The sequence below is a fragment of the Orcinus orca genome, chromosome 7 (genome assembly GCF_937001465.1).
Source record: "Orcinus orca chromosome 7, mOrcOrc1.1, whole genome shotgun sequence".
Lineage (NCBI taxonomy): Eukaryota > Metazoa > Chordata > Mammalia > Artiodactyla > Delphinidae > Orcinus > Orcinus orca.
Window position 1 is genome coordinate 95695730 of NC_064565.1, and position 7778 is coordinate 95703507.

Below are 7778 nucleotides of genomic sequence, written 5' to 3' on the forward strand. Positions count from 1 at the left end.
TTACGTGACAAAATTATTCAGGTAAATGTCTATTTTAAAAAATCACTCTGTGTGTGATTAATTTTAATATTAAAACTCCCCAAAGTGAATTTTAAATTTAAAGTTACAGAGCTATGTCTTCCTGGGGAAAAAAAAAAAGAAAGAAAACAAAACAAAAAAACACCAAAACAACTACACACGCACAATTAACCCTGACTTCCTAGGGAAATATTTCCTTGTTTTATCATAAAAATACTTTGTGGGTGGTAACTCAATTTGTGAATTAAATTGCTTATGACCTCACATTGGATGTGAAAGCTGAAGACAAGAATGATGAATATGGGACTTCCCTGGTGGCACAGTGGTTAAGAGTCCGCCTGCCAATGCAGGGGACACAGGTTTGAGCCCTGGTCTGGGAAGATCCCACTTGCTGCGGAGCAGCTAAGCCCGTGCGCCACAGCTACTGAGACTACGCTCTAGAGCCTGCGAGCTACAGTGACTGAGCCTGTGTGCCTAGAGCCCGTACTCCCCAACGAGATAAACCACCACAATGAGAAGACCATGCACCAACCACAACAAAGAGTAGCCTCCGCTCGCTGCAACTAGAGAAAGCCCGCACGCAGCAACAAAGACCCAACGCAGCCAAAAATAAATAAATAAATAATTTTTTTCAAAATTAAAAAAAACAGAATGATGAACATGGAACATGCAATTAGTAGGTTATACACCCGGAAGTGATCAATTCTGTAAGACTCACCTCCACAATGTGCAATAAGTAGAAACGGTTAACTCTAAAGTATAAGAAATGAAAAGCATTTCTATTAACCTCTTGTATTATTTGTGGTAGATAAATCACAGATTAATAATTCATTTCAAACTTATGGTATCAATGGTAAAACAAAATAAAGTTTTTGATGTAATCATTAAACTTCTCTCACAATTTGCAATAATTGTGTAAAAACATAAATGGTTGTTATTTATGCCAAAAAGTCTCTTGGCATTCATCCTAAGTATTTGTCAAAAGTCAGTTTGATTCTGGAAGGCAGTGTTGGAAAAGCCAAAGATCAATTGCCATTGTAAGTCATAAACTCTTTTTTTTTAAATTAATTAATTAATTAATTTACAGCTGTGTTGGGTCTTTGTTTCTGTGCGAGGGCTTTCTCTAGTTGCGGCAAGTGGGGGCCACTCTTCATCGCGGTGCACGGGCCTCTCACTATCGCAGCCTCTCTTGTTGCGGAGCACAGGCTCCAGACACGCAGGCTCAGTAGTTGTGGTGCACGGGCTTAGTTGCTCTGCAGCATGTGGGATCTTTCCAGACCAGGGCTCGAACCCGTGTCCCCTGCATCAGCAGGCAGACTCTCAACCACAGCGCCACCAGGGAAGCCCCATAAGTCATAAACTCTAAAAAGCTCTTTCATGAATAATAAGGGAAGTTTAGCATGGTTGTATGATAGGAAAAAAAAAAAGGATATTGCCTTTCACTCTTTGTAATTTGACTCGATTTGTGCTTTTTAATTACTCCAGTTATTTTCTAATAGTTCAACATTATTCTGATTAATTTCTAGCTACAGGGTCTTCAAAAGATTGTTATAAACCTAACTCTCTTAAATTGCTACTTTCTTTGTTTTAGCAAGCACCGAAAAACTCATAAAACAAGTTTATTCATGTCAAATTTTAGATTAAAAACAGATTGCTCCTTTTATGTGATAACAGAGCTGAAGCAAGAGGAAGTCACCTCAATTATCATTGTCTCTGGGTTTTATTGTGCACTACCCATCTAAGATACATAATTACCCAGGCCTTCTAACTTGCAAGCAATTCACACATTTAAAAGTCTATAATTTTCTGCATTTCTGCCCCCTTGCTGGCACAGTTAAAGTTTATTGACAGTAAATATTGTAAATTTCTATTTTTTTCCATAGAAATACTTGGTGCTATGGAACTGACAGAGAGATGACTTTCCAAATGGTAGGAATCTCAAGCAATGTATTATTTAAATATTAAAAATAGGATTATTCATGACTACTTTAAAACTATCATGGGGTTAGGTTTTATAATAAATAACCACTAAAATAATTTGATATAAAATAAATTATTTCTTAATTCTCTTTATTTTTGAAATAAAAGGAAATACATTATTAAAAGAATTAGGGCAAATGTAAAGGCAATATAGACGTAACGCAAAAAACAATTTGAATATCACCATTAACAACACTATATATTTTTTTTAAAAAGATTAATATTAGAGACTAACAATAAATTGTTTTTATAATTTTCTCATCTATCACAGGTGATAGTTGCACTATATACACACACATATACATACTGCCATGTGTGTGAATACACATAATATTTTATATTTTGAATACTGGGGACAATAGTTATATATAATCAAAATACTTAGAAGGAAGCATCCTTAGACATATAATAAGCTATTTATATCAAATTCAAACATTTATGGAGCACTTAGATGTTTAGCTTTATGCTGGGTTCTGTAGAAGATGTAAATTAATTATCTGTCAACCTGTTATATGCAGGGATCGATCACTCTATCTCATTGACAGCAGTGTATCAATGTGATGTAGCTAGTAGGTCTCACTGCTATTTCACTGAGGCCCTAATGAGACAAAGGTGATCTAAGTTTTGAAAAGAAACAAGAGAATAGAAAAATAAAAAATAGGTCTTGGGTTGTCTTTAAGAATTAAAATAGTTATAAAAAATGAAGAAATAGGTGTATGTAATTAATAAACAGTAAGGAAACAAATAAAATAGAACAGAGGATCTGTAATGCTGACTAATGGGGTAATAAAATTAGCATATTAAATTTTTGACTATTCTTGAAGACAAAAAATATTTTTTTTCAATTTTAAGCATAATGTCGTGTGATTTAAAAAAAAAGGCAATTCCTTTTCTAATTCTACCTTTAATGTTGTAAATTATTTAAGTTGCATCTAAGTCAATATAACATATAGCCACCCAATAAAATTGTAATCGACCTCAATATTACTGACATATTCAAAGACACTAGTAAAAGGAAGAACTTTATCTCTCTTCAAAACCTCATTCAAGAGTCTGATGGCATGGCACATAGGACAATCATTAGGTCTAGAAAGTATATCTTTGCTGTTTCTTGATTCCTTTCTAAACATCTGTTGGTGCACTGGCTTAGGCACCTTTCCCTTGCCTTTCCTTCTCCTCTGCTGCTGCTGTGTCCTTGGCCCATGGCATCAGAGCCTTGATTCTCAGACTCATCCCCACTGTCAACACTGTCTCTGAGCAGCCAGGTGTCACCATGGGCTTGTTGGGATTTGCAAACACCTGCCCTGAATTCACATCAAAGGGATCAATTTCCTCCTCCTGGGGCTCCCCTTAGCACTACTCAGGAGCTCCTTCCCTGCCTGGGGCACCCACTCCAGGCTGCTGCAAGCCAAGTACTTGCCCAGAAGCTGTTGGTTCACATCCAGCAAGTCCTTGCCCCACTTAAACTTCTGCAGCCAAAGGACAGCAAGTTCTGAAAAGCTCTGGATGCAGAAGGTGGCAACAAAAACCTCCACTGAAGACAGTTTGCAGGGTCAGCCATAGTTCACAGCGCTGGCAGCCACTCAGTGGGTCAGTAGCCACAGGAGGCTCTCCAGCATCTTCCCAAATGTCATCTCCTCCAGTCTGACACAGGAACCGTCTAGGATGGGAACACCTGATTGTGTCACCAGCTGCCTGTCTGCCAGGACATATGCTGGGCACCCACAGGGCTGAGCACAAGAGGACCAGACCCATGGCCCAGGCCCAGGCAGTGCACCAAGTCCAGGAGTGTCAGCTTGTGGCTGATGCTGGGTGGAGGGTCACAGTAGACCAGCTCCCACAGGGCCAGCAAGAGAGCCCCCCACTGGTCCCTGGTTGCCCTCATCCCAGCTACCAATGTTTCCATAGACACTTGAAGCTGGACCCCAACAGCGGCCCCAGGACTCCCAGAAAAGACACCTTCTGCCCCCATCCCCCCCACCCAGCTTTGCTCCTGTGGCCCATGGCAGGGAGCCAGAGTCCCTCTGTTACCACTTCACCTTTTAAACTAAATAACCCTAATAATTTAAGTAGTCTTTTGATTACCTCAAAACTATGCAGAATGCTATACATTTGTAAGTCACTAAATAAAGTTTAGATATGTTGATTCAATCAAAATTCTTTTTCACTCAACCTCCCAACCCCTCATTACCAAACACATACACATTTAGATACAGCCTGTCTTTGCTTAGAATTTTATGGGAGATGATATAAATGGGAAATTTTAAAATTATTTTCTATATTATATTTATATTTCTAATGGAATTTTATTTTGTTATGAAAAGTTTCAATTTCCAGGAATTGTAATTTCAGACTTTGGGGCAAGAGCTAATGAAAGATCCACAATTAAAATACCTAAATTGAACTGTTTAAACATAGTGAATCAAATCAGAGTGCTGAGATCAGTATCACAAAGCAAAACATTAAGATTGGTATCACAGAGAATCCAACCTGGACTAGGTAACTAATTTTTCTCTGTCTTCACGATCAGACGATTGCATTTATCCAACAATTTCACTTTAAACACATTGGCATTATTTTAATCTCTCTCTACCCTGTACTTTTATTTTTCTTATTTTAAGTCTTATAATCATTATACTTTCAATGTTTCTTCTTCACTCTCAACGCTATGTCATAGTGTTAAGGCATGATTGACCAAATATCCAAACTAAAAAACTTATAAAGTATAGGTTGGAAGAGAGACAAGCTAGAAGACAAAGAGGGGCAAGATAAAAAGAGAGACCGAGAGATACCAAGAGACAAATACAGAGAAATGGGGAGTCAGTGATATGTTCCTTTTAAATTAAAGAGGAACAATACTAGAATCAAAGTAACCAATTAGGGGCTTCCCTGGTGGCGCAGTGGTTGAGAATCTGCCTGCTAATGCAGGGGACACGGGTTCGAGCCCTGGTCTGGGAGGATCCCACATGCCCTGGAGCAGCTAGGCCCGTGAGCCACAACTACTGAGCCTGTGCGTCTGGAGCCTGTGCTCCGCAACAAGAGAGGCTGTGATAGTGAGAGGCCCGTGCACCGCGATGAAGACTGGCCCCCACTTACCACAACTAGAGAAAGCCCTCGCACAGAAACAAAGACCCAACACAGCAAAAATAAATAAATTAATTAATAAACTCCTACCCTCAACATCTCCTTTGAAAAAAAAAAAAGTAACCAATTAGAAAACAAATTCAGTACTCCTGTATTTATACTTCAATGGCTTAACCTATAATAATAAATACGACAGACAGAAAAGGACAAATGTGAAATGTTGCCAAATATGACAGATAATTGAAAAGGACTCTAATTTTACTCACAGTTTGATTCTGAATAGGAAAATGTGGTAACATTAACAGAAAGTGCAAGGTAAGAAAATAATTTTATTTCTGATTTTAAAAACCTGAATTTTGTTTAGGTTGTTTTGTTGGAGGTGATGATTGAGCACCTAAATACTAATTTTGAGCACACAGTGAATGTATTTAACTGGATTAGCTTCCCAATAAGCAGTCATTGGGGAGTTATTATTTTGAATATAGAACAGACATTCTAAATGTTTTACATTTATATATCAGGAGAATTAGTAAGGAAAAAATTACACATGTGGCAAATCCTTTTGTATCTCTACCTAAAGTGATAAAGATTGATGAGAATTATACTAGTGACTGTCCATTGTAGACAACATTTAAAAGCTCTATTATGGGTATTCCTTTTTGTTCCTGCTATGATGTCTACTAAAATGTCTTAAGACCTTTCAATATTTTTGCAAATAAACCTAAGTAAAGTATAAATGTCAAAAATATTTCTTGGGCTTCCCTGGTGGCACAGTAGTTGAGAGTCCGCCTGCCGATGCAGGGGACACGGGTTCGTGCCCCGGTCTGGGAAGATCCCACATGCCGTGGAGCGGCTGGGCCCGTGAGCCATGGCCACTGAGCCTGTGCGTCCGGAGCCTGTGCTCCTCAACGGGAGACTTTGGAAAATCTGTCTTGACCATAAGATAAAACGGTTGTAAAGAATGCACAACTTTTGGGGGGTTTCCTAACATCTTGGATTGGCATCTCCTTACTACTTAGTGTCCAACAACTTTTGTGGAGTATCTTGACGAGAAAGGATGTATTCTACTTAAAATACTCAGATGATGAGCCTTTGCATAGGCAAAATAGGTTTGTAATAACTTTATCTACTTCATAAGAAAACAAATTTTTTTGATAAGGCATAACTGAAATGCAATGTTGGGACCAGAAAGCGTTATGCTAAACCAAACCACAAAATTAGGTTTTGTGATTTAGTTTACAAGGGTATCTCAAAGAACACAGAACACCCTGTTCCTGACTATTTGGATGCCTATTAGGCACAACTAATTACCACTCCCAACATACTTCTCCATCAGTCTTTCCCATATTAGTTAATATTTTATCAGTTAATGGCACTATCATACACCCACATATTCAGAACAAAGAGCAAGAAGTCATTTCTATTTGTAACCCAATCCAACCACAAGTCTTACTAATCTATCTCCAAAATAGATTATGAAATGGCTACATTATTTCCCATTTCCATCATGCTCTCTTGGAATAAATTGAGAGACTCCAACTCTTTTTAAAATGTGAAATAACACTATGCTCATTTAAAACCCTTCTATTGATTCCTCTTGTAATTAGAATTACATGCAAACTTTTACCATGATCCATAAAAGGTACTTTATGATCTTCCCCTGGACTCTTTTCTGACCTTATCTCCTATCATTCCTATTGTTTACTATTCTCCTTTAAACTTCTTTCTTTTTCATGAACATAACTAGCTTATTCCTGTCTATTGACAGAGCTCTATAATATCATATTACTGTCAAAGTATAAGCACAGGCCTTCAGAGAGATTGTGAGAGTAGGACAATCCCGTGATAAAGTCCTGTGATAATACAGATATTGTTCTGATCAGAATTCGAAACTTAAAGACTATAAATTCTTTTCAGTTCCATAATCAAGTGTGAATTACATAAGTGAAGGAGCAAATGCACAGACTTTTATAGATATTATAAAAGTGCGCCAGCAAAATAGCATTAGTTGATTCTGTGACTAATGTTAATCACAGTTTTTAAACAGCATTATCTAAGCTTGTCTTCTTATAAAAATCCTCAGTAACTTGCAAATAAAAGCAAATATAAATTTGAAAATATACCAAGAGACTTATGACAACAAACACATTGACCTAAAAGTATCTATGGCTTTTATTTTTCTGTTCTAGTGTTCTTAAATTCCAATGTGATTTGAATAACACAACTAATCTGAACTGCCACAGAGCATAACTTGTATAAAATGGCAAGTGAGTCTATATATTTTTTTCAGAAACTTGTTAATTTTGTCCCATGTAGATAAAGAATGAGACAGTGTAGTTAATAAATTATCTCTGCTCTTCACTATATTCTTTAAGGGTTTTGATTCAGCTATATAAAAACAACAATTCAGGCAGAAAATTGGCAAATGGACCTGAAACTCATATTTTCTCCAGTGAAATCATCTTATAATCATTTGTGAGAATTTAACATTTCTGCAAATACATAGATCTTCAAAGGGCAAAATTTAAAATTATATAAATACACACCATCCAGTGATACAGATAAAATAAATTTTAATAATGGTAAAATACGGTTTTAAAATGAAAGTTTATAAACTTGTAATAGTGGCATACCAGAAATGGTAAGATTTTAAATATAATATTAAAAACCACATGGAATGCCATTATATATATGGC

General features: G+C 36.9%; 1 pseudogene; it reads right to left on the reverse strand.

The window, feature by feature from the left end:
• Positions 1–3084: 3084 nt before the first annotated feature.
• Positions 3085–3970, reverse strand: LOC105747830 (18S rRNA aminocarboxypropyltransferase-like; annotated as a pseudogene).
• Between the last annotated feature and the right edge of the window lie 3808 nt (positions 3971–7778).